The following is a 26,595-nucleotide window of genomic DNA, read 5'->3' as shown; positions in this document are numbered from 1 at the left end:
ATAAAGATACCGGTATGTTGGGGAAAAAGAAGGGTGGGGGGGACTTGTAAGCAAATGGTAAAAATGATGTTGTCTGAAGCAATGAAGGGCCGGCACAGATCCCCCCACAGATGGAGGGCAAAGGTTGGGGGCAGCCAGATTGCTAGTCCTGTCCCCTACCCGCTTTCCCTTTCAATGCCGAAGGGTCTAGAACCTATCTGATCCCAACACACAATTCTTCCTCAGTCCTTCCCATACTTGACGAGCTCAACAGAGAGAGCTGTCCTTCGATAATGTCTATTTTTCATAAATCCCATATTTGCTTTATGGATCTATTTCTTTTACCCTGGCCTAATTTTAACTGCCTCCCCCACCCCCTGTGTAACGTCCGCGGCCTCTTGAGAGTACCGGTTCCTATTATAACATAGACTATTCTGTTTAGAGCTAAGCCTGGCATGGCTCCACACCCTGCCCCCCACCCCCAACCTGGCCATAAATTCTTTCACACTCCTCCCAACAGAGGTAGAGTCTAAGTCCTTTTCCCTTGAATCTGAACGAACGGGCTTGGGGCTTGCCGTAACCAGTCAAATAACAGGTGAAATGAGGCCACGTGACTTCTGAGGATGGGTCAGAAAAGGTGATACAGTTTTCATCCCATTTGCTGGCGGGTTTGGTCTTGGGGCCCTGAGCTGCCGCTATGTAACCTCAAGTTCATAAGCCGCCATGCTGTGTGGGAGCCCAGGCCACACGGAGAGCCCCCTGTTTGTGCTGTAGGACACAGCTGAGGTCCCACCCAGCAGCCAGACATGCGGGGGTGGGCGGCAGCTGCCTCCAGGCGATTCTAGCTCCCTGCTGTTGAGTCTCTCCACCCAATTCTGAACCCACAGAATCCCCGAGCAGAATTCAGTTGCTTCTGAGTGAGCTCCCTTGCAGCTGACACGGCGATGACCCTTATTTTTGTGATAGTAAGTAGGGGAAACCAGTTTTATAACATGTTGTGAAAGCCATGGAAGACGGTGAGCTGGATTAAGCGTGGAAGCGTGGAGGTGAGGTCATGACCGCATGCTTCGTGAGTTCGAGCCCTGAGTCAGGCTCTGCCCTGGCTGTGCAGAACCTGCTTGGGATTCTCACTCTCTCTCTCTGCCCCTCCCTTGCTTGCACTTTCTCTCTCTCTCTCTCTCAAAATAAATAAATAAACATTAAAAAAAAATAGAAGCGTAGAAGGCAGGACACTTTTGATCATGACCCAAATCCTCCACCTTCTATGACCTAAGTAACCTCTTGTTCTTCATGGAAACCCTATAGGACAGTGGTCCATCTGTTTCTCAGATCTGATCTCACACTTCCTGAAGGACGTGGCTGAAAGCACCCTACTTGTTGTCCCCTCCGGACTTACACTTGCTGCACAAGGGAGTCAGTTCACCGGGCAGGAGACAGGGACCAAGCACCTCCACCCGGCTAGCTTTGCTCTCCCATCGATTCTCTTCTCTCCCCACATTCTTCTCGCCTGTTCTCGAAGGTTCTCCCATCAGGGGTGGGGAGGGATGGAATATGGAAGGGAGGTCAGCGTCAGTTTCTTCCCCCACAACTCCACATCTTTCATTCTGTCTCCAACTTTCATTCTGTCACACTGGCTAGGCCGTACGGCCACAGAATCACCCAGGGATTCAGTGCCCTTTGGCCTGTCCCTCGGCACCTCCTCCTTCACTAGCCCCTGCTGCCCGGCGGCCCACAGACCCTAATTCATAGCCTGTCCTCCTGGGGAAGTGCTGAGCTCAGAGGATGAGTCCTGGGGAGGGGTTGCGACCATGTAGAAAGCAGAGAATATGGGGATTCCCGGTGGCACCCCCCCCACCTCCCCCACACCCTCCCCGCAACAAGCAAAGCAGCCAGGGAACAGGAGCAGAGGTCAGGCAGAAGGGACAGTTCCCCCAACCACAGAAAGCCGGCACCGTCTGGGATTATCAGCCGCTCACTCATCTTGGGGAGGCCTGACCCTCGGAGCACAGCCAGGGCTCAGTCACAAGTCAGCCCTGCTCAGGAGAGCCCAGGGGCCTGGGACCTACCCCTTCCCCAGAACCCGAGTCCAGTGCTCACACGGGGGCTGCCCGCCCCTGCTGCACTGTGGGGTCCCTGGCTCCAATTCACAGGGCTGCTGGAACACACATTGTTAGAACCAATTGTGTCTTCTGACCCAAATCCCAGCCCAGCGAAACCTGTGTCCGGCTAGGGCCTGGCACCAACCTTCCTGCCTACACTTCAAATAATACCAGCCCAAACTCCCTCAGGCCTTCAAGAACAAGGGCACAACATTTATTAAAATCTTCTTATTACCTTGCCGGTGTTTTCCATGCAATTATATCATCTAATCTTTCCCCAATCTTGTGATGGAGGCATTCTCAAACAGATTTCACAGATAAGGAGACCCAGGCTCAGATAGGTTATACAAGCACTGTGTATGTGTGGGGGTGGGGGCGGGGGCGGGGGCAGAGGGTCCCATCGTAAGCCCAGATGTGTCTTGCTCCAAAGGTTTCCATCACACCTGTGATCTCCCAAACATTTCTTAATTTTTTTTTTAACGCTTATTTATTTTTGAGACAGAGAGAGACAGAGCACGAACGGGGGAGGGGCAGAGAGAGAGGGAGACACAGAACCGGACGCAGGCTCCAGGCTCTGAGCCATCAGCCCAGAGCCCGAGGCGGGGCTCGAACTCACAGACCGCGAGATGGTGACCTGAGTTGAAGTCGGACGCTTCACCGACTGAGCCACCCAGGCGCCCCTCCCAAACATTTTTTAAAGTAAAGTCTACATCCAACAACACGGGCTGGAACTCAGGATCAAGAGTCACATGCTTTACCGACTGAGCCAGCCAGGCATCCCAACCTCCCAAACATTTTTTTTTAATGTTGGGTTTTTTTATTATATATTTTTTGAGAGATGGAGAGAGACAGAGCACAAGTGGGGGAGGGGCAGAGAGAGAGGGAGACACAGGATCCGACGCAGGCTCCAGGCTCCGAGCTATCAGCACAGAGCCTGACTCAGGGCTCGAAATCATGAACCGTGACATCATGACCTCAACCGAAGTTGGACACTTAACCAACTGAGCCTCCCAGGCGCCCCATTTAAAAACATTTTTTAAATGTTTATTTTTGAGAGAGAGAGACAGAGAGCAGGGGAGAGGCAGAGAGTGAGGGAGACAGAATCTGAAGCAGGCTCCAGGCTCCGAGCTGTCAGCACAGAGCCTGACGCGGGGCTCGCACTCGCGGACCATGAGATCACGACCTGAGCCGAAGTCGGACACAAGCCACGGAGCCACCCGGGCGCCCCTTAAATTTATTTATATATTTTTAATGTCCCAAACATTTTGATCATGTATTTTGTGCCAGGCCCTGAGGTGGGCTTGCAAAGATCAATAAAAGAGTCTCTGCCCTTGGGGAGTTTGGAGTCTAGTGGGGGAGGCAGAAACACGGCAATACAGTGGGATAAGGGGGCTGAAGGCGAGATGGTCTAAGTACCATGGAGTCCGTCTGAATATCCTGATCATTACTGCCTTTCCAGCCCACCTCTACTTTCTTAGCTCCTTTGGTTCCTTCTGATAGGCCACTCTTCTTGTCCTTCCTAGGGCATTAGCTGCTGGCTTCCCTCCCATGTCTGTTTTCTCCTGTCAAAGGAGTCTGCACCCACACACCTGGCAGGAATCCTGGTACCCTTACTAGACCCTGACTGCAGTCCCAGACTTCCTCAGCTGGAAAATGGGCACAGGGGCCCAGACACTGAGCAGGCTGGTAGGCCCTAGTAAGGCTTTTATGGAAGCCTGTTAAAGGGCTTTGGGCTTCCTCTGATGAAAGGCGCTTAAGTGCATCTGGTTTTGATTACAGGGGAGGAGAAAGCCAGGCAGTCTCTCGGGGGTTGGACCAGTCATCTGGCTCTGCCTTCCTCCGGGCAGAGCTGGCTGCTGGTGAGGCCAGGAGGCCAGGTGTGTGTGTGGGGGTGGGGGGGGGGTGGGGGGGTGGGGAGGGTTAGCAGGCAGGAAGCAGAGCCTGTACGAAACTCCCCAATTCTCTACTAAGACTCCTAACCCCAGCCCCTGGCTCTGCCAGGCAGGACTCCCCCCCAAAAAACAGCATGATGGGTCAGAGGTGCCAGGATCCTTTGAGAAAGTCAAGTTCATAGTGGCCGCTGCCCACTCCTGACCAACAAATAGCTCTTTACTGATCACCAACTCTAAATATCTCTAAAATATCCTCCCAAGAACCCCCCTGACCACCCAACAACCTTCTGGACTGCTCTTCTCCTTCTGACGAAGTTAAAATAGACTTCTGCCTCAAGGGTTTGCGCAAGCGACGAAAATTAAGGAAATGCAGACTTTTAAAAGTTAAAAAAAAAAGCAAAAACCCTCAACGTTTTCTTTCTCCTTTTCAACTGGCCGGTTATCATTTCCCATCAAACAGGCATCATTCAGGATTCCACCGCACTGTAACTGACAACATGCTGGAGTAAAGAAAGAGATTAATATTAAAACAAAGTGGCTGTCCCAGAACGTCATCAGGCAGTCCCGAGCTGCTCAGTGCCCAGCACCTGTCCCTGCGCGGGACTCCACGCGGGAACAAAAAGCTCTTGGGGGGATCGGATGGGTTAAACACAGTCCGCGGTTCTCGAAACGAAAATGCATTTTCTTATTCCCGCCCTGATTCAATCCTGCTGCGTGTTATTATTGTCAAGTCTCTTCGCACCGCCGTTTCTAAAAAGAAAAACCGTGGGTCTGCACGGCCCTTCGCCGCCTGCTCGGCTTTTATTGTGCACGCAGCCTGGTCTGTCTGCGTGGATTCAGCACGTCGTGACCGCTTCGCAGGCGCGCACGGACACCCTCGGATTGGCATTTCGAGAAGAGCTGGATGCATTGTCTCAGTGGCGACACACACACACACATACACGCACGCACACACACAAATAATAAAGGGCTACAGACCTCTGGCCAACCCTCCTCGCAACCCATAATTAGAGATGACCTTTGCAAAAGGCAATTAAAATATGGTAATGATCGATGCGCTCACCCCCCCCCCCCCCCCCCCCGCTTTCCAAAAGGGGAAATACACAGGTGTTGGCTTCAGGAGGCTCCACCTGGCCCGGCCAGGAGGCCTCCTCCAGCTCATGAATGAACTCTTTCTCTAGGGAAGCTTCGATTCCCCGCTACCTACGCGAGCGCTGCCTCTTCTCCTCCCCCTCCCCTCCCCCACCAATGCTCAGGCAGCCAGGAGCTTGCTGGCGGCGGCGGGGCTTTGTCATCGGAACGCACACACAGACACGCACACGCGCGCACCCGGCCACCACGGGACCGCGGCGGCCGCTGCGCTGTGTCCTTCCTCCCTGCGCTCCCCTCCCCGCCCCCTCTTTTTAAGAGCTCCACCAAACCCTTTCTTCCGTCCTTTATGTATGCGATCCTTTTAATCGAGGAGCTCGGGAAGCATTTTAGGGGGGGCCTCCCGCGGGGCGCAGGACGGCAGGACTCAGGACGCGCGCGGAGAGGACGCGTGGGCAGCCGGGCTTTGTTCTGTCCCTTGTCCGGGTCCGGAGGGCGGAAAAGTCTCTGCCGCCCTGGGGCCCACCGGCGAATTGGCGGTGGCCAACGCCAGCAACCCCCCACCGCCACCAAATTGGAACACGTGAAATCCCCTCCGGAGTTCACTTCCTTCGGACTCGGTCCGGGTGGGGTGCATCGCCTCGGGGAGGGTCTCCTGGTCCACAAGTGGCTCTCCCCATACAGGCAAATGTGCAGTGTCATTATGGTGGCTCCTGTTGCTCGGGTCCCGGGGTGCTCGGGCGGGCGCGCGCACCCCATCCCTACCCGGGGTGGAGGGCGGGAGGGGGGGCCCTGGGGCTAGGGCTTCCCGGGGGACTGCGTGGAGGAGACGCCGCGTCGGGCCCTCCCGCACCTCCCGGCTGCCTTCTGAGACCGCGAGCACGGAGCCAGGGCGGCCTCTCGCCTTTCATTACCGGGCCTACGAAAGCAGCAGCCCAGGCAAATATGTAGCTATTAAAATTAATCGCCCTGCGTTGTCAGCTGAACATAATGCAAATTATTTATGGGCTGTCTGCGCAATATTTATCATCGTGCAGGCTCCAGGCGCTTCGTGCCTCCCGGCCTCCCCCGCCCGCCCCGGCCCGCGCAGGGCGAAGCTGCGCACAGGCTGCGGCGACCAGGGGGCTCTGGGCACCGTAATGGGATTCCGAAGGCGAGGCCGCGCACCACGCTGCCTTCCAGGCCGAGAGCCTCATTTTAGTTGCTGGCACGCATGCCACATTCGCTGGAGGCCTACTACGTGCAAAATTAGGAGGTCTGCGAAATTGGGGGGGGGGGGAGGGTAAAAACCGATCTGGAGAAATCGTAACCAAACAGACAAGTTCAGGCCCGAGGGGAGATGCAGGCGGAGGCTCCTCGGCTGCCGAAGTGAATTTTCTGTGGCTCAAGTCTGTGCTCCAACCCCAGAAACATATGTTTGCGGAAGCTGGCTTCACAGTCAGAGGAACCGAGAGCATCGGAGGTGCCCACCAGATCCGAGGACGAACCATGCTGCTGACTGGAACAGGAATTCGGTGTCCTTCGAGCCTCAAAACTTGTTTGCAGATCGCAGATAACAGATTAACTGCTAATTGTCGGAATCGGCCAACCATTTAGTTTATCACTGCTGGGGGCCCCTTGGTATTCGCTGCACTTTTTATATGCAAAAACAGCCTTGGTACCTCCTAAACGGCTTTTGTGCGGCTTTTGTTTCTCTTTCAAATACGGTGTTTTAAAAAACAGCAGCAACACGCCACCCCACCCCCTCTCCAACCGAGCCTTCTCATTAAAAAAAAAAAAAAAAAAAAAAAAAAAAACACACAGGAGGAGAAATAATCTATAGGACAATCCCCCCCTACTGGTCGGCGCTGGCGTTAGGGCTTTTTACGGCAGATCGAGTCGCCCTGGGCTGCAGAGGTAAACAGGCTTTCTGCACCGCTGCTAAATGAATCACGAGGGGGAAGAGCGGGGACTACGGGGCGGAGGAGGCCTCGGGATCCGGGCTGGGTGCCAGGGAGGGGAGGGCGCGGCACAAGGGGCAGTGGGGTGGAGGCGAGCTGACCCTGCCCCGAGGCCTCAGGGCCACGGAGTGGAGACGAAGGTCGGTGGGCGGTCCAGCCAGAGGCCCCCGCCTGCAATCTGCTAGGCTGGGTGAATGCGCAGCCTGGGCCTCTGTCCCCAGCGTGCCTGGGCGCCACCTGGGGCCGGTCACGCTGCGTGAGTCCATCTGTGGGGAAGAAGGTCAGGGGGAGCCCCTCCCATACACAGTTTTAGCAGCTCTGGGCTTTCAGGACGTGGTGGGGGGGCAGGCCTAGGTCTTCTGATGTTCATTTTAAGCATGTTCTTGTCCTTCTTCACTGTCCCCACCCTGAACGTCAACGTCACCTCATACTTAGCTGACCCAGCCAGAGTCAGGGCCTACTTCCGGGGTCCTGGGGGAGTGGGGTGGCTGTCTATGGCATCTGCTCTCCGGACTAACTGAAGTGGCTAGAAAGCTACTTCGAATTTATATTCTTCATCCGGGTTTCTTCTCCTTACAGTGCGCTTGGAGCTCATCTGAAGGTCCCTTTTCTTTCCGTTGAACCACTCAATTTTTGACGGAGATTTTCCTTAGGACATTCCAAAGGATTCTCCCACCGCTTCAGAAGCTTAAGTTGAAGTGATGTAAAAGAAAACGAGGTTCAACGCATTAAGTTGCCTTTGGGTTCCCTTTATCTTGCACATTCCTGCATGGATTTGAGGGAGGGCTGATTTTTACTTTGTTTTGTTTTCTAATGGTCAAAATCGCTGTGTTTTCTAGGGCAAGAGAGGCTGAACATTGATCGCCCGTGAAGTGGAGGGGTCAAGCCCCTTTCACAAAGTGCTGTGACAATTTGGTCCTCAGAAGCCCACCTGAGCAGGGCAGGGGAACTGTTACTGTTCCCATTTTCCAGGCAAGGACACTGAGCCCCTCCTCCCCATAAATTTTAGGAATCTAGTCTTCCTCACTGAACCCAGAACCCAGTTGACACCCACCTGCTCCTGCCGGCATCCACCCTCCTCCAGATTAGTGTCATTTAGTAAACGTTGCATCCTTTTGTGAGATGTATCTACTGGGGTCCTGGGCCACCCTCGGCGGTGGGGGGGGGGGGGGCTGAGGCAGCCCCCACCGCCCACATTTGGGGCAGCTCCTCCACAGCCTGCAAACCGCAGGGATCTCAGCTCTTACAGCCTCCTGTTTACTCACTTGCCTCCACCGAGTCAATTTCGACTGCAGACCCGGGAGGACAATTTTAAAGTGTTTCTGCAGACAGACCCTCTGGCCGCGCCGGAAGTGTTTTATGGACCTGTGAGCCGAGTTAATCCCAGGAGGGGCGGCAGGATTAGTCCCTGGTGTAGGTGGGGGATTCCTGTGTTAAGGTTTAATCCCCATGGGAGGAGAGAGACGCGGAGGGGAGGGTCGCGTGACTTTGGTAATGTGCGCCCCCTCCCCATTAAGCTCTCCGACTTGGGCCGAGGCCGGTGGAAACTGAGGCATGTGGCCCAGGACCTCGATCCTTGGCGAGGCCAGGTGTAGGGAGCCCGAGGCGCCTGGGGTAGACGCACCCTGGGAGATCAGCAGGGACGTGGAGTGCGAGCGGAGAGCGCAGTTGTGTTTTTTCCCCAGGTTTTATTCTCCCAGCCCTGTGGAAAGGAGCAGAGCCGCAACCCGGGGAGGGAGCCGGAAAGAAACACTTAATCACCGGCGTCTCGCTGCTCGTCACGCGAAGATGGCAGCGGCTCCCCTGGGTTTCAAGGTTCCGGGAAAGGCGTGTGTTCTGCCTTGAGGCGCGCGGGCTGCTGCGCTCCCTCCCTTGGCTCGGCGGCTGGCCCAGGCTCTCTCAACGCCCGCTCTCAACGCCCGCAAGTGCGGCCAGGGCGGCCGGTCTGCCCCTCTGCGGGCCCCCTTAGTGGCCAGGGCAGCGGGTCGTAAGTCCCCGCGTGTTAAAATTAAAGGCTCGAGGAGGTGGGGAGCTGATCGCCCAGCGCCGGATCAGACCACGAACCAACCCCCACACCCCCCACTCCGGCCCCCGGGCGCGCAAAGGCGTCAAGCTGTGGCCAATGGCCGATGCGAGACCTGCGGGGTACACTCCTACTAGCCGTGGCCGGGGGCCGGCCGAGCCAGCCTTCGCCGGAGAGAAGATTTATCACCATCCTCATCCATGCGCCCACCCCACTGCCTGGACCTCCCCTTTGAGCCCCGACCCATCAGGAAACACAGCGCACAGGTCCCAGGCCAGCCTCTGCCACTTGCCGGGAGGGGGTGGGGTAGAGGGGAGATGCACAGGCCTGACCACCTCGGGCCCCAGGCGTGCAGCGTGCACACTGACGCTGGGGAAGTGGAGGGCAGCTCGGCCCCCCTCCACCCTGATTCCACACCCGGGGCAGCACACAACCGCCAAGGGCTTCTGACGCGCCCTAGCTGGGAGGAGGAAGGGAAGGCAGAGGCCTGGGGGGGGGGGGGGGGGCGGCTGTGCGCTTGGATCCCGCGCACGCGCGCGCGGGCTCTCTCGCCCGGAAAGGGGGTCCAGAGTTTACGAGAGGCAGGGTGAGTGTGAACAACCCAGAACCAGCCATCCCCACCGGGACTGACAAGCTGACCTCTCCAAACCCCCAGCCATGGAGCTCCGTGCCCGGGACTGGCGGCTCACGAGGAGGGGAGGCTACGACATCCGTCCAGTTCTGCGGGAGGAGCCCAGGGATGCACCCTGAGCCCAGGGACCCGTGTGACCCAGCCGCCCCCACAAGCGTCCGTTTAGCTCCGCCTCCCGGGACCACTGACACTTGGTGATAAGGAGTTCCTCCGCAATCGGCTGTCCCCAGCCCCCAGTCACCTCCGGTGGACGTGACCACCGGATGCTATGCGGCAAGGTGGGGCGAGGGGCCTTTGCACTGCCTTTTCTGACCCCTTTTCCAATGCGGAGCCACGATAACGTGCTTCTGTATGAAGCCTCAAAACTTTCTTTTGCAAAATAAGGTCCAGATGTTGGGCCTTCTTGTTTCTCTCCATGACTTCTTCCTTTGGAAGGTAGGGGGTTCAGGCAGTCCACTTGGAAACATCCCCCAAAGGGCTCGCCTTCACTACACAACACTGGTGAGCAACACAGCTCTCCCTCCCTCAGGGCAATCCCTGCCCCATCCTAAACAGCGTTGCTTTGGTCCAGCTGCTTAACGCTTCTGGCCTTCAGTGATCTCCTTCTGTAGAAGGAGGCCAATAACAGCATCTAATTCATAGGGTTGTCTTGGGGATAATATGAGTTAATACATAAAACACCTAGAAGGCGGTCTCTCATACATGTGTCCGTTGTTATGATTTGGTACTCTCTTACCTTTGAATAGAGAGCGGGTAAGAAAAACAGCCAGGTTAAAGACCCCAAAGGCCTATATGGAGTCAGGGGTTTGGGCAGGTACCAAAGGGCAGTGCTGCCCACACAAAAAGGGCCAGAAGGCAAAATGGGCTCAAACGGTCTCGACTACACTTTCCCTTAAAGGCCTGCGTGTGCCGTTGGGATGTAGGGAGGAACGGACGTGCGCTTTAATGGGGCTCATTTAGACTGGATTAATGGGAAGCTTCTGCCAGGGCTCAGGCACCATTACCCACCACCCTCTCCCCGAGGCCGTGGTTAAACAGCATTGGTGGAGAGGACCTCCAGGAGACTCTTCCAGGCCGCCCTTTTTTGATGGCTCAAAGCCACCTCCTGTAAACCAGTTCTTGGAGGTGCTGGGCAAATGCCACATCCTCTGGGGATGTACTTTAGCGGGAGCTTAACACTGGTCCAGGGCTGGGATGTGGTAGGCCTAGTTCCCGGGCTGTCGGTGGGCCTCATTTTAAGGACACATACATGCGCCACTATTTATGTAATTAGACTTGGTCAGATTTCTAACTTCAAGAAGCTTCCCATTTCCTTTGAAATGGGGTCTCCTGTGCGATGGGGAGGAGGTGGTACAGAGAAGGGTCTGAGGAGGCCTCAGCGCCACTCGTTCCGGGGTCTGGCCTCTCCCAGGTCACTCATAATTCATTAGGTGGGACAGCCTTTGCCTTTTCAAAGACGACGCAAATGGCCTTTCGCTAACGTGGCTGCAGGCATTCGCCTAATCACTGAAATGTGCTGGCGGTGCGCTCTCGCTCTTGGTTGATCCTTATCGGAACTGCGTGCCAGGTTGCCAGCCCCGCGGAAGACAAAGACGCGGCTGACTCCAGGTCTGCTCCCGAAGCCTCAGGGTCACCTACGGGGCTTCCCCTTTACAGCCTCTGGCCCCCAAGCCGCTGCCCGGAACACACCCGCAGCCCTAAGTCAGAATTCCAGTTCTCGAGCGCCACCCGGAGAGTTCACATTTCCCCTCTTCCGAGGCCGCGTGGTGCGCAAGCGACTGACTGAAGGTGGTGCAGCACACGTCTGGCTGGAGGGGGCGGGGGTGGGGAGCTTCCCCGTACCCAGCTGCACGTACACAGGAAAAGAAAAAGCCAAGTGAAAAACGTGGGCTTTAAAAGCCCAAACCCAGGGCAATCTAAGTACAAACAATCCTAGACAGGCGTTTGCGAGGAGTAAGCAACCTCCAAATAGAAACAACTAAAATACATCCCCTTTTAGAGTTATATTAAAAGTCCTCCAAGGTGGAGTGCAAAGGGGACCGCGCCTTCTTAAGGACACACACGAACCGTGCCAAGAGACATCGTCCTCAGCCCAGCGCCTCCTGCGCTGCGTTTTAATACCAGGCAGAAAGCGAGGTTTTCATTCCCATCTACCGATTAACCAGTTCTCGTAGTATTTATAACTGACTCAACGTGTACTCGGTTAAAAAAAAAAAATTGATCTTGCCTGAAAGATACGTGGACGACCTGTATTTAGATAGGCTAAGTTCCCGCAGCTGTCTGACCCCATTTGTCTAGTCTCTCTAAGAATCCACGTTTTCTAGCCCGGGAAGGGGCAGGCGGCCCTCGTGGCTCCCCCTCCGGCGGTTTCCTGGCGAGGCGCCCATCCTCCCCAAGCACCGGGAGCGGAGGCGGCCGCATTAATACTCGCGGGCAGCCGGCTCTGACCTATACTGTCATTTTTTCCATCGGTCAGAATCGGGCTGGGGGGGGGGGGTTCTCCTCCGAGGGGCTCTGCACGGATCATTGGGTTTTCCCCGGCGAACTTAACACGGAGGCAAAAGGGGCAGATGGAAACCAGGCCTCCGCTGGCCGGGCGCGCGTAAGCGCCGCACTCTGCAGCTCGACGCAAAGCCAGGGCTGGATTTTCGCGGCCCGGGGCCGGCGGCCTCCCCGCGCCGGCGCGATCCTCTCTCCCTCGGGCTGAGCAAACGTGCTCGCCTAATTCCGCCCTGGAGACAGCAGCTGTGCGGCGAGAGCAGGGGAGGAGGGGGGGGGGGGACTGCAACTTTTCCAACAGAAAGTGTATGCGCACAGGAGAGGTGAAGGCCCACCCCGATTCTGTGCACGTACCGACACAGCATCTAATCAGTGTCACTGCCAGGAATACGCTTCCGCGGCGGGCGACACCCCCGCCCCCGCCAACCTGCAGGAGGGAGGGGGGAATGCAAATGGCGTCTCACGTCGTCCCAGACTCTGCCCAGCTCCCGCTGCCCCGCGACCCCGAGCAGACGTCGCAGCGGGCCAAGCGCCACCACTCTGGGGACGCGAACACGCTGGAGGCCCGCGCCCCTCTCCTGCGCCAGGGTCTCGGGAAAAGGAGCTAGCGCCACTCCCCGTTCCGAGGCCATTCCCCCGCCCCCACGTCCGGAAAAGCCGCCCTTCCCCGACTGGGGGGTGGGGTGGGGAGAGGGGACGCGGGAAACTTTGCGAGACAACTGTTCCGCGCCTTCCTCGCGTGGCGCGGGAGAGGAACGTAGGTGGGCTTCCCGTCCGGGGCCTGACCACACTCCCCCACTCCTCCAGGCCTCGGACCTGAACCTCGTGGGCTACGGCGGCGGGGAATACATTTCAAGCCACCGGGTGGGGGGAGGACACCAAAGTCGGGCGTCTTCAAGGGCTCTGGCGGGTGGCCAAGTTTGTGTCCTTTCCCTCCCACGCTGGAGTAGCGCGCGCCGCTTTGGGGGAAGCGTGAGACTCCTCACCCCTGGCCACGAGGCCACTCTTGTCTGCAAGGTGGGGCCGATGGTTTCTCTACAGCACCCTCTCCCGCTCTGCGGCCGCCGCACGGCTCGCACAGCCCCAGGGAGTCCCCAGAGAGCCCCCAGAGACGGCCCGCGCCTTCGCTCGCCGGCTCTTCCGGGGGAGGGGGAGGCGTGTGTGTCGTGTGCACCACGGCTCCGGCTCCCACCCTCCGCGGAGCCACCTCGGCAGCCCTCCCCGGCCACGGCCTCAGCCGATCCCCGCCCGGAGTCGCCTTGCGGGATGCAGCCTCCTGCACGCGGAACGGGGCGCCCCTGGGACGCAGGCGGGGATGGCGGTTCCGGTCGTTCCGGGATTTGCGTGCGAGAAGAAAACAAGGCCGGCGACGAGAGGAGCCGCGCCTCCATTCTCGGGGTGCAGACGGCCTCGCAGTCTCCGCGTCGGTCCCGCCATTGCCACTCCGGCCTCGGGGGCCCGTTTCCGCACCCCCGCCCCACCCCACCCCACCCCCCAGCAATTCCTCGTCCCGCCTGTGCCGCACCACGCGGAGCTCCGAGCACCCTGGCTCCCACACCAGCACCCCCGCCACCCCCCGTAACTCGCGCGCCTCCCTCGCCCGGGCTCGGGGCGCCGCTCGCTCTCAGCGCCCCTAGCACGCCGGTTCTACCCTCGGCTGCGAAAACCGCCACCCCCGCCCGGCCGGGCCCTTGTCCCAGCCTGGCTCCCCCGCCAGCTGCGCCGCCACCGCCGCACGTGACCCGCCCCCGTCGCGGCTTCCGCTGAGCTGCCTGTTCCGGAGCACAAACAATTTCTGCTCTGACGCGGGGTCTCTCGGGCCCTGGCGTCCTCTCCTCCCTGCCCCCCTCTTCCGGGTACGAGAACTCAAAACAACTCGCTGACCTTCGGGCGGACCAGCTCCGGCTTCCACCGACTCCGGCATTCCGTTCAAACCCAGCAGCGGCAGCTTCTAAGATTTCACTCCGCGCTGGGCTGGGGGGAGGGGGTGATTTCTCCAGGAGGGGGTGTCTCAGATCGAAAGAGCCACTTCACGCTCCTTCCTCTCCTCCAAAGTGAGTTTTTAGACTAGCCGGAGGCCCTGGGGAAACGCTCGCAGCCGCGCGCAAAGAAAGCACACACCTCCACCCCCACCCTACGCATATGCCGCCTTGACTAGTGTCTGACCCGATTTCCAGGGTCACGGCCCAGCGGCAGAGGGCCTGGCCAGCCTCGGAAATACCACCCAGCGGTGGGCTGTGGCACCGAACAGAGCTGGGGTGGGGTGGAGAGAGAAGTGCGTTAAATAATGAATAAGTAGCTCCCACTTCTGCTTTGTGCTGAGAATTTCAGAAACTCTCCAACGTTGCAGCCCAAGAAACTGAGGCACAGAGAAGGGTCAGTTCCATAACTAGCTCAGGGTCACCCAACTAGTTAAATGACTTAGCGACAATTCGAGCCCAGTTGGCCCAGAGTCCAGGGTGGTTGAACATTCTGCTCTGGTGCTCACCTTGGAATCAAAAGCACAGAGCCGTCTGCAAAGCCTAGTGATCCCTGGAGGGCTCTGTATTTTGCAGGAGGCATTGGGGTTGGTGCATAGCAGGCACTCAAACATTGGTGGGATGAACGGGTCCCTGAATGAGTGATTGACCTGGTCACCGATGGCCAGTGATTTTAGGGAAAACACGGCTCGTGGGCTTCCCTTCCACAGGCGGGTGGTGATGGGCTGAGGGAAGCATATGGCTGGCAGCTCAGTGGTTACTTGTTGTAGGCACAGAGCCCATAAGGACCACCACCGTCCTGCGAAGGTAGCTTCAGTCACGGCCCTCATCCGCTGTGACGTCACATCTCTACGACCTACCTTAACCCATATAGCTCTGAGATGCTGGTCAGTTGGACCACATCTGCCCTTTACAGAGCTGCGCCTGGTGGTGCCCTGTGTTGTCCCCCCTCCCGCCGGTGGCCCAAAAGAGGATGCGATTAAAACAGAAAATATTCCTGGGGCACCTGGGTGGCTCAGTCGGTTAAGCGTCTGACTCTCGGTTTCGGGTCAGGTCACGATCTCACGGTTTGTGGGATCGAGCCCTGCATTGGGCTCCACATTGAGCATGGAGCCTGCTTGGGATTCTCTCTCCCTCTCTCTCTCTCTCTCTGCCCCGACCCCCACCCCCACCCCTGTCTCTCTCTCAAAAATAAACATTACGTTAAAAAAAAAAAAGATGGAAAGCTTCACATTTACGAGCAGTGTCTCAGGCACCTGGGTGGCTTCGTCATTAAGCATCCAACTTGGGTTCAGGTCATGATCTGAAGGTTGGTGAGTTTGAGTCCCACATCAGGTGACCTCGAGCCCTGCATCGGGTGAGCATGACCCCCGCTTCGGGTGAACCCCACTTCTCTCTCTGTCTTTCTCTCTGCCCCTCCTGGGATTCTTTCTCTCCCCCTGGCTCACTTGCTCTCCGCCTCTCTCTAAAAACAAAAAAACAAAAAAAACAAAAAAACCCCACCAAACTTCTCTAGATAATCCAAAAGAACGGACTTGTATATCATCTTCTTATTCTTCCCTCCTCATTGTCTTTTTTTTTAACTTTTATTTTATTTTATTTTTTAAAAATATCACTTTTTTTAATGTGTATTTTTGAGAGAGAGAGAGAGGAGGGACAGAGAGAGAGGGAGACAGAAAGCGGGCTCCTTGCTGACAGCAGAGAGCCCGACGTGGGGCTCGAACCGACGAACCGTGAGATCATGACCTCAGCCAAAGTCAAATGCTTAACCGACTGAGCCACCCAGGCGCCCCAACTTTTATTTGTTTTTGAGAGCGGTCGCAAGTGGGGGAGGGGCAGAGAGAGGGGAGGGGACAGCGGATCCAAAGTGGGCTCCTCGCCGACAGCAGCAAGCCCAAGGTGGGGCTGGAACTCACGAACCGCGGGATCACGACCCGAGCCCGAGTCTGATGCTCGACCGACTGAGCCACCCAGGCGCCGTTTCCCTCTCCGTTTTCTAAACCTAACCAGTTGTCCCTTTCGTGTCACCAGTTGGGCAATCTGAAATGAGGACAAGTTGCACTTCAGGTTACCTGGAAGTAAACTCTCTCCTTTCCAATCTGATTCTCCCAGCATCTGTTGACGCGTCTGTGGTGTAAGTCACTACACGAGGCAGAACACGGAGGAGGAAAATGCCTCGTCTCTGTTTCTGATTATTGATATAGCCTCTTCCCCCTCCCTGCCTCCTCTCTCCCTTCCTCCTTCCCTCCCGCCCTTCCTGACGGTTGTCTACTTTGGCTCATGTGCCTAGGATTAGTAACCAAGAAATGAAAACGTTTATTTTCTGAGTAACAGCCCAGCCTTGACTCTCAGGCTGGGGTTTCGGCAGCCTCTTTCACGGTCTGCTCTCGAGTGACCAGCAGGACCCTGTGACCTCAGCCTGGGGCCAGCCCGGGTTGGAAGCATCGGATGATTTCCAAAGAGACCACGGGCCTCAGTCCCACGTGGCCGGATTGTAGCCGAGAACAGCCTTGCTTACCCTGGTGCAGGCGGACGGGTGATAAGTGATGCTGAACGGGAGGTTCGGGATGCTCATTTGATTTATTATCTGTGTACAGCCTGGGGAGGAGAAAAGGCTCATAAAAGTGTTCTAGGCTGGTCATTCTGAATGTGAGCATTTATTTATCTGCAAAGCTGCCGAATGTCCCTGCAGGAAGTCTCAGGCGCAGCAACCCCTGACGGCACAGACACAAGTCGCCCCTTTACCCAGGGCTGCTTTTACTGCTCCCAACAGCTTTGTGCTTTCCCTGGGGGAAGAGGAGAGTCACATAGCGAGTTTTCTTCCTCTTTTCTCACGCTGCAGAGGAAGTGATGTTGTGGAAACAGTGGCATTAACTTGGCCCGCACGCCGCATCGGAGCCGGAGTTGGGAATAGCTCGAAGCAGGGTGGCATTCCTTCCTAAGGCTTTTCTCCTCCAGGCCCCAAGCGACCCAGCCTGGCTTTGAGCGTGGGGATGGTGGGCAATCACAGGTGACACAAAGCAAGAGAAGTAATACTTTCCTGTGTACAAAGGGTCTCCTGGGAGAGGGACGCTCCTGACCCCTTGAGCCTGCTTTCTTCTGGAGCACTTTTCATTTATTCTTTATTTTTAAGTTTATTTATTTATTTTGAGAGAGAGAGTGCATGCGTGGGTGTGCGTGCGTGCTGCGTGAGTGGAAGATAAGCAGATAGAACCTGATGTGGGACCCGAACCCATGAACCCATGAGATCATGACCTGAGCTGAAATCAAGAGTTGGATGCTTGGGGCATCTGACTTCGGATCGGGTCACGATCTCACGGTTCGTGGGTTCGAGCCCCGCATGGGCTCTGTGCTGCCAGCTCGGAGCCTGGAGCCTGCTTCGGATTCTGTGTCTCTCTCTCTCTCTCTCTGCCCCTCCTCCACTCACCCTCTGTCTCTGTCTCTCAAAAATAAATAAATGTAAAAAAAAAATTAAAAAAAAAAAAAAAGAGTCGGACGCTTAACCGACTGAGCTGCCCAGGCGCCCCTCATCTATTCTTTTAATTTTTTTTTTTTAAATTTTTTTTAACGTTTATTTATTTTTGAGACAGAGAGAGACAGAGCATGAACAGGGGAGGGGCAGAGAGAGAGAGGAAGACACAGAATCTGAAACAGGCTGCAGGCTCTGAGCGGTCAGCACAGAGCCCGACGCGGGGCTCGAACTCACGGACCGCGAGATCATGACCTGAGCCGAAGTCGGACGCTTAACCGACCGAGCCACCCAGGCGCCCCTTAATTTTTTTTTTTTAACATTTATTTTTGAAAGACAGAGAGAGACACAGCGCCCGCAGGGGAGGGGCAGAGAGAGAGAGGGAGACACAGAATCCGAAGCAGGCTCCAGGCTCCGAGCTGGCAGCACAGAGCCCCACGCGGGGCTCGAACCCGCGAACCGTGAGATCATGACCCGAGCCGAAGTCTGTGAGGACAGAGCTTACATTCTACTTTGCTTGGCACACAAATGGCACGGGATTGTGGTGCCACCGTCAGATCCTTTGGGTCCTGCGTCCATAACATCTATCGTGACACATGTGACTGCCTTCGTTCGGTTCCCCTAGGACTCTTGGTGAAGCAATTGAACCCACCCTCCCCAAACTTACCTCCTCCGTCTGATCACACCATGCACTGCTTGAAAATCCTCTAAGCAGCCAGAAGGGGAGGGGACAAGGGGCACAAGGGACACCCCCTTCCAACTGAGTCAGCCTCCTTTAAAAAGATTTCTCAGAAGTCTCGCCCAGTGATCTCCACTTCCGTCTCATTGGCCACCTCTTGCTGCAAGGGAGGCTAAGCGATGTTGCCTTGCAGGTTATACGTGGCTGCCTCGAGTTACCAAGAGGACGGATGGCTATTGGGGTAGGCAACCAGTCACCTCCGCTCATCTACTCGCAAAGAGTGTGTGACAGGGCGTATGATACCGCTTAGTAGGTGGTAGGAGAGGGGCCTTGTGGGGTCTGTTCCTGGTTCCCATCCCGGTTCCCCGGGAAATGGCCCTTTGTCTCCCCCACCCCCCACCTGCCTGGGGTTGGGACGCCAGCAGCCTCTGCTGCTGTAGCTGCTGGTGGAACCTGCCCCTGACCGAGCCAGTTCTGTTCTCTCCCCACCCCCCACCCCCCGCCCCGAGCGTGGCCGATTGGAAGAGAAAGCTGGTCAGTCAGGCCAGGGCTGGCTCCGTGGCACGTGACCGTGGCCGTCACGCGGCTCCGTGCTCAGGGTTCAGTGCTCTGCGGTTGCTGTCTGGACATTCTGAACAATGTAATTTCGAATTCGTGTTTGGTAGGTGAAGCTCTTGGGACAATGGAGCGTGAACCAGGGGCTTGGAGCCTCAGGTCGTGTATGGTCCCACCTCCTGGTTTACCTCCCTGAGATGGGTTCCCGAATGCCTGCTCCCCAACTCTCGGTGCCCCCAGCCCTGCCTGGCTTCCCCGATACCGTCCTGGTTGAGGTTGCTGCCTCCTTCTGCCCCTGGCAGGGACCTGGGTGCTGACACTGGGAAGGGTCAGGGTCAGGTGTGCACGGCATCTTGGGGTGGGGCAAGGAGGCAGCTTTCCCTGCCCCTGGCTGGGGCCCTGCATTTTAACTTTGTCCTGGGCCCTGCAAATTAAGCGGTCAGCCCTGCCGGACCGTGGGGCCATTGTGTTCCAGCCTGTGTGTGTCGGGCCAGGGAAAGCCGGTCTGGGGAAACACAGAGAGTAATACAGAAGTGCAGCAACTAACAGAGTGCCTTCAGAAACATGGGGCGCCTGGGTGGCTCAGGCGGTTGGGCGTCTGGCTTCGGCTCAGGTGATGATCTCGCGGTGTGTGAGTTCGAGCCCCGCGTCGGGCTCTGTGCTGACAGCTGGGAGCCCGGAGCCTGCTTTGGATTCTGGGTCTCCCTCCCTCTCTCTCTCCCCCTCCCCTGCTCACGCTCTGTGTCTCTCTGTCTCTCAATAATAAATAAGTGTTAAAGAAAGAAAAAAAAAAGAAAAGAAAAGAAACATGGGGCCCCAGAGAGGGCGAAGATGACTGCCTGGAGGGGATTCAGTGCCCGGGTCCTGTTCACCCCCCACCCCCCACCCCCCCCCCGGCCCCCCGCCCCTCGGGGGCAGCCTGGAGGGGCTTCTGCTCCTCTTCTGTTCCTTGTGCTACTATGAATGGATTTCTCAGATTGCCAACTGCAAGTTCCCCAACCCCTTCCCCCGCTCCCAAAAAGAAAGCTTGGTTTGCAGTTCGCAGTATTGGGCTCCAGTCCCAACGGCGCCATTTCACTAATTCTGCGATATTTGGCAAGTTCGTTTTTCTCTCGGAGCCTTCATCTGCTCAATGTTTGGGCCCTTTCTTGGTAATAGAGGGACTTAAGGCATAAAGGGTGCAGGAAATTTAGAGCAAAACGACTTCCTTCTCTCACTGGTTTCTCAGTACTTAAAAACTGCTTGTTTGAATTTGGGAGACTCAAGTGGTTCAGCTAGCGTGCGGGTGCCTGGGTGGCGCAGTCGGTTGAGGATCCGCCTTCAGGTCAGGCCACGATCTCATGGTTCGTGGGTTCAAGCCTCACATCAGGCTCTGCACTGACAGCTCGGAGCCTGGAGCCTGCTTCTGATTCTGTATCTCCCTCCCCTGCTTGTGTGCGGTCTCTCTCTCTCTCTGTCTCTCTCTCTGTCTCTCAAAAATAAATAAATAAACATTGAAAACAATAAAGTAGGGTCAAACAAGAGGTTTGAGGTCAAACAAGGTCATAGGTTTGAGCACTGGATAGGTTTGCTTAGCGCATTTCCATGACGAAAGCCTGAACACATAAGGTAGATAATCCCACTTCTCTATTGCCGCACGACGAACAGCCCCCAAAGTCAGAGGTTTAAAACCGCAACCGTGTAACCATATCTTGGGATCTCGTGAGCCAGGAATTGAGGCAAGACTCGGACGGGTGATTCTTCTGTTCCATGTGGGATTGACTACGGTCTCTCAGTGGTACCGGGTGGTACATGTGGCCCAGGTCTTGCAGGGAGTGTTCCAAGAGAATAAGACGATCTAGAAAGCTCCTTCTGACCTAGCCTTGGACGTGAGGCAGCCTTGGACATCACTTCTGCCGGTTCACTTAGTTACAAGAGAGTCACAAGTTCACCCAGAGCACACACAAGGGCGTGAATACCAAGGAACGCGGGTCACCTAGGGGCCATCTTTGACGACTCGCCGTCACAGTGGACCAACCACTCATACATTTGTGCCCTCAGTCCTGGGAGGCGGAGCGTGAGCACACAGACGGAAGAGCTCAGGTCGATCCCTGTCGTCATCAAAAGGGTTCGGGGGGATCCTGAGTGAGCAGCAGGAGACGGAAAGGCTCTTGGGAACATTAACCTCTGCAGAGTATCTGAGAGCTAAGTCCTTGGGTTTTGGATGTTAAACCCTAGTCCTGCTTCAAAACCAGCCTCTCAGGCTCTTGAACTTACAGAAAAACACCTCCGATTCCTATGAGGGAGTTACTATAATTATCTCCATTTTCTATATGGGGGGAAAACTGAATTCAATTGCCCAGGGGGCGCCTGGGTGACTCTGTAGGTTAAGCGTGTGACTCTTGACTTCTGCTAGGGTCATAATCTCATGGTTTGTGAGATTGAGCCCCACATCAGGCTCTATGCTGACAGGGTGGAGCCTGCTTCGGATTCTCTCTCTCCCTCTCTCCCTCCCTGTCCCTGTCCTGCTTGCACGCACCTGTGCACGCCCGTGTGCACTGCCTCTGTCTCTCAAAACAAATAAATAAACAAAAAAATTTGCCCCGAGTCATAGCTAGAAAATGCTACAGCTGGAATTTGAACTCAGATATAGCTAATGCCAAAACAGTAGGTGAGCGTAGAGTTTACAGTTTCAAGTAACTTTCCCGGCGTCACCCAGAGACATCCAAAATACAGTTCAACACCCATTCATGTTATAAATGCTTAACAGACTTGGAAGAGAATGGAAATTCTTTCATCTGATAAAGAGCATATACACACAAAACTTACACCAAGCAGCATACTTAATGGTAAAATAGTGAAAGCCTTCCCTCCTGAGATCAGGAACTAGAGAAGGACACCTGCTATCACTCCTTCTATTCATTATTATTCTGGAGGTCATAGCCAGTGCAATAAAGCAAGAAAAAGAAATAAAAAGCATCCAAAGTGAAAGGAAGAGATGAAACTGTCATTCACAGGTGACATGGTTGTGCACATAGAAATAACAAAAGAAAAACCCTACAATCCAACCTTCAGAATTAGTAAGGGAATTCAGCAAGGTCACTGGATTTAATGTAGGACTCTTGTGAGGCTTTAGTGAAACATTTGTATCGGATACTAAACTTCTACCTATTTAAATCTCACAACCACCTCTCGGCCTGTGGCACTGTGGACACGTCCTCCTTGACATTCCCTTTACGCTGGTTTCCTTGACACTATCCTCCTTTTGTGTCCTGTCCTCCTTTCCCTCTAGATTTCTCTCCCAGCCTCCTCTTCTGGTATCTGCTCCTACAATGTTGGCCACGCTCAGAGCCCTGGCCACGGGCAATGCTGTGGGGAACACAACTCCATCACGGTCTACGTGGATGGCACCTGCCACAATGGTCTGACACCCTCATCATTTCTTCCCTGGACTCTCTCACCGACCTAGTCCTCGACTTGCCCATCCTCAGTCTCTTTTCTCCCCCCGATTTTTTTGTGTATTGCGGTAAAATACTCATATAACGTAAAACTTACTGTCTTGACGAGTCTAAGCGTACAGTTCCCTGGTATTAAGTACACTCATCTGCTTGTGCAAACCTCACCACCAACCTCCTACCTCCAGTCTTGCTCCTTTTGCATCCATCTGTCACACAGCCCCGGGGTGACCTTCCTGAAATGCAACCTTGCTCCTTGCCAGCTTTCCTCTGTGTAAACTCTTTCAAGAGCTTGAGACACCTCGGTTGGGTTCAGCATCCTCTGAATGGTCGCAGAGCCCCTCCGTGATCACCGTCCTGCTCACTCCTAATGTGCACCCTCCATGCTGTCTTGCTTCCCTTCCTGTCTTGATTTGGTACCTCCAAAAGCTGACCCTGAGCCAAGGATTTGGGCGCAGAAGAGCAGTGATCCCGGGAAGCACAGTGAGAGAATGGGAATGGAGAGAGGACAAAGGACGCGTTGGTGGGCAGGTTACCGATGCGGGCAAGGGGACTCCATCCCGCTGATGCCTCTCTGTGTAGCACGTCCCTCCAAACTGTCCCAGTGAGGGGTTGAGGAAGTATTTATCCCCCAACTCCCATCCAGAGGTGTGCTGGTAACCAGCTCCTGGGAGGACCAAGAAAGTCCCAATTTGTAGTGTTCGCCAATTGCCATGATAAAACAGATTTGCACCGTGGCTGAGTCTAAGCTAGCGACGGTTTAACAATTGGCTTGCAAATTTTCCGAATATGTCACAATCAGGTTCTCCAGAGCCGGTACCCCTGCTCCAACACACCCCTGTGCTCATTCCGCATTAGTTGAGGGTTATTTCTGGGAAGCCAAGCACTTCGGATCTGCCCACACATATGGTGGCCAGCTGAGTGTGCTTCGGAGGCCAGAGAACACCCTCTGATGGAGTTTCAGGAAGTCCTCATTGTAGGTGGGAAGTCCTTCCAGGTGCCTTCCGAGCTGGGTGGAGGGACATGGGTGGGGCACCAACAGAGCTTGCTGTGAGTGAGCTCATTGCAGGGCCGGTCCCCTGGCTTGGAAAGTCTGCTCCCTCGAAGCCTCCCACTGGGCTGCTCATCCTTCAGTACTCAGCTGTGGCATCACCACCTCCGCGAAGCCCTCCCTGCGTTCGCACACACCGTCCTTGCTCTCGTCACAGCCCCAAAGCATGCCCCTTGGCTCGTTAATTGCTACCTGCCCCTCTCCCTCACTGGACTGCAGGCCGCCACGGCCAGGGACGTCGTCTGTCACTTTCTGTAACTGCAGGGCTCAGCCCAGCGCCCAGCGCAAGCCTAGCTACTTAATAAGCACATAACTCATCCCACCCCACCTGGCACACAGTAATGCTCGAGTCAAATTAGCATGCTCCCCCTCCCCTATTTATACATCCGCCGCTCAATCAATCAATTGGTCCCTCTATGGCTTTATTGCTTATTCCCATCCGTTTCCAAAGAGGACTTTAGGCAGCAAGCAGGTGCTTCCTTTCCCGTGAAGGTGTGAGCGACCATATTTTCTGAAGCAATGATCAGGACACGTGATCCGACACATGTTCCAACACATGGTCTGACAATGGGACAGAATATTTTAAATCATCACCGTCTCGGAAAACCCGGGCTGCGTGGCTCTGTGGAGAAAAGAGCCAGGAGCCACGGCCTCATCATGCATACCCAGAACAGGCAGGAGTTCTGTTTTAAAGACCTCTGTGATTTTAAGAGCAGCGTGTAAAGATAGCTGAAGAGGGAAGTTGATTTCTGTGGCACTCTAGCTGGAGTGATCATAGGGAGCGGGGAAAAATTTGTGGCAGAAACAAGCTCTCATTAAGACCATATGCTGTATTTCTAATCGATGGCTCTTAGAAGTAATTCCCCGACATTTCATTCATTTTTACTGCCTCCCCTTCAGGGGCAGGAAAAACAGCGTTGTTCGCCTGCGTTTATAGATGAGGGTATTTAGAAACAGAGAGGTTAAATGGCTCAGCCCCAGTCACAGAGTGAATCAGAGACACCGCCAGCCTTGAATTCAGAATTCCAACTTGAGCTTCTGTGCCAAGATCCCTCGGGGCACATTTCCTTTCTCATTTGCATAAATCATCAACATTTTTTTCCAAGCTTGTGCTGAGAAAGCCCCTTTTCAAACAGTGGAAACTCCCTTTGCCTTCTGTTGCCTTAGTTTTATTTTGTGAACCAAATTCTTTTACTTCAACACGTAGACTTGCTATTTTCCCTTCCGTTGAGCCCTTTTCAAGAGAGGTCGTGACCTTTGCTTCTAGATGCAATGGAAACGGGTGAGCCCAAATGAAATAAAACAGATGATCTGGGGACCCTATAAAGCGTAATCTCAACTAATGTTCAAAATCCCATGCCGTTGATTATAAATCTTGAAGCATGGCAGGTTACCACAGTGCTTGAACCCTGTCGGGTGTAAGACGTGCCTCCAACTTTGGGAGCAGATTCATAGGATTCGAAATAAGAAACTGGAACAGACCGGGGCTACGCGAGTCTGAAAAATGTCCGTTTGGAAACAGGTAGGGATTCATACCCGAGATTAATGGTACCTGAACTTGGACTTCTAATCGCCAGTGTAATTACATAATTACTCACAATCCTTTCACATATTTAAGGAATTCTTAGCTCGTGACCTCATCCGTCTGATGGTCCTTAGGTGACTCCGGTATTGAGGTTTCTGGGCATGAGCTGAGTTTCCTGGATTCCCAGGTCAGCACTTAGCGCATTGCTGACACTCACGAAACAGTAATAATCCTCTTGGAAGTGAAAACATATGCAATGTGTTTGGGAAAAACTTCCCCTCCCTGTCAAATACGTTAGATAATCAAAACAATTTATGCCTCGTCGGTTTGACCATTAGACAAAAAGAAATGACATCTCTTCGAAATCTTTGATAAAATAAGCATCAGCATAGAGGAAAAGCTTTTTGTCTGCATGGCGTAGTAATTTATTTTATGACTTGTCACATTGCTTAGCTATTGGTGCAATAATGCTGTGTAACAAAAGGCCTGCTTTGATGTCTCCTTGGTCTCCTCGGACCGGCAGCTTCCTGGGGCATTCTGCTTATGGTAGATCACCAGCGTGCAAGTCAGGCCAAACGGTGCAAGCACATGTAAAGCCTTTGCTGGCACCGCATCTGCTCACATTACATTGACTTAAAGCAAGTCACAGGGTCAAGCCCAAAGTCAGCGGGGGCCCGGGGAACACCACACCCCACAGAGAGACCCCAGGATCAGATGCACGCAGAGAAAAGGCCGCGTGAGGACACGGCGAGAAGGCGGCCTACGGCAAGCCAAGGAGAGAGGCCTCAGAAGAAAGCAAACCTACCGATGTTTTAATCTTGGGCTTCCAGGCTCCAGAACCGTGAGGAGTGAATTTCTGTCACTTGAGCCTCCCGACCTGTGGTGTTTCGTTATGGTAGCCGGGGAAGACTGATACCACCTGTTAAACTCCTTGCCGGTGACTCGGGCTGTGTCTCACTCACTACATTGTGCCCTCTGCCCCCACAGTACTTAGCACACTGCCTTCTGTACATATGTGTGGATCTTTGGCAAATGAATGAAATCTTCTCTCAGTTTCAAAATAAGCGATTATTTATACTTTATTTTTAAAAAGTATTTATTTATTGGGGGGCACCTGGGTGGCTCAGTCGGTTGAGCATCCGACTTCGGCTCGGGTCATGATCTCGCCGTCCGCGCATTCGAGCCCCGAGTTGGGCTCTGTGCTGACAGCCCGGAGCCTGGAGCCCGCTTCGGATCCTCTGTCCTCCCTTCTCTCTGCCCCTCCCCCACTCATGCTTTCTCTTCCCCAAATAAATAAACCTTAAAAATAAACAAATAAATAAAATGTTTATTTATTTGTTTTAAGAGAGAAGTCAGTGGGAGAGAGGCAGAGAAAGAGAGAGAGAGAGAATCCCACTGAGAGATCATGACCTGAGCCAAAATCAAGAGTCCCATGCTTAACCCGCCGAGCCACCCAGGCAGCCTTCCACTTCCTTTTTAGAAAATTCTGGGAAAGGTCTCCAACTGGCCAGGCTTCGGTCACATGCTTATCCCTTGAGCCACTCACTGCGTGGGGGAGGAAGTAAACTAGCTTCCGTGCAGCTTCCTTCAAGGAAGGTAAGGATGTCATGACTCCCAGCCACACCAGGGCCCCACCGCTGGAGTTATTCACCAAAGGGGAGGCGAGTGTCAGAAGAAGGGGCGAGAGAACAGTTCTGGACAGACCAAAGTAACGAGCTACATTGTATCAGCTTGACTCTATTTGGTAACTT

The 26,595-nt window shown here is 54.8% G+C and overlaps 1 protein-coding gene across 1 annotated transcript in view; it reads right to left on the bottom strand.

The window, feature by feature from the left end:
* BCOR (BCL6 corepressor) overlaps nucleotides 1–14,241 on the bottom strand; it is a 115,253-nt gene extending 101,012 nt beyond the window's left edge. The window contains exon 1 of the mRNA XM_081793228.1: nucleotides 14,037–14,241. The gene's annotated coding sequence lies outside the window, so the exon portion shown is untranslated. The remainder of the gene's footprint in view (nucleotides 1–14,036) is intronic.
* Nucleotides 14,242–26,595: the final 12,354 nt, after the last annotated feature.

This window comes from Panthera onca, chromosome X (assembly GCF_046562875.1).
Source record: "Panthera onca isolate mPanOnc1 chromosome X, mPanOnc1 haplotype 2, whole genome shotgun sequence".
Classification (NCBI taxonomy): Eukaryota; Metazoa; Chordata; class Mammalia; order Carnivora; family Felidae; genus Panthera; species Panthera onca.
The sequence above is the reverse complement of the archived record's forward strand: the minus strand, read 5'-3'. Positions and strand labels throughout refer to the sequence as shown.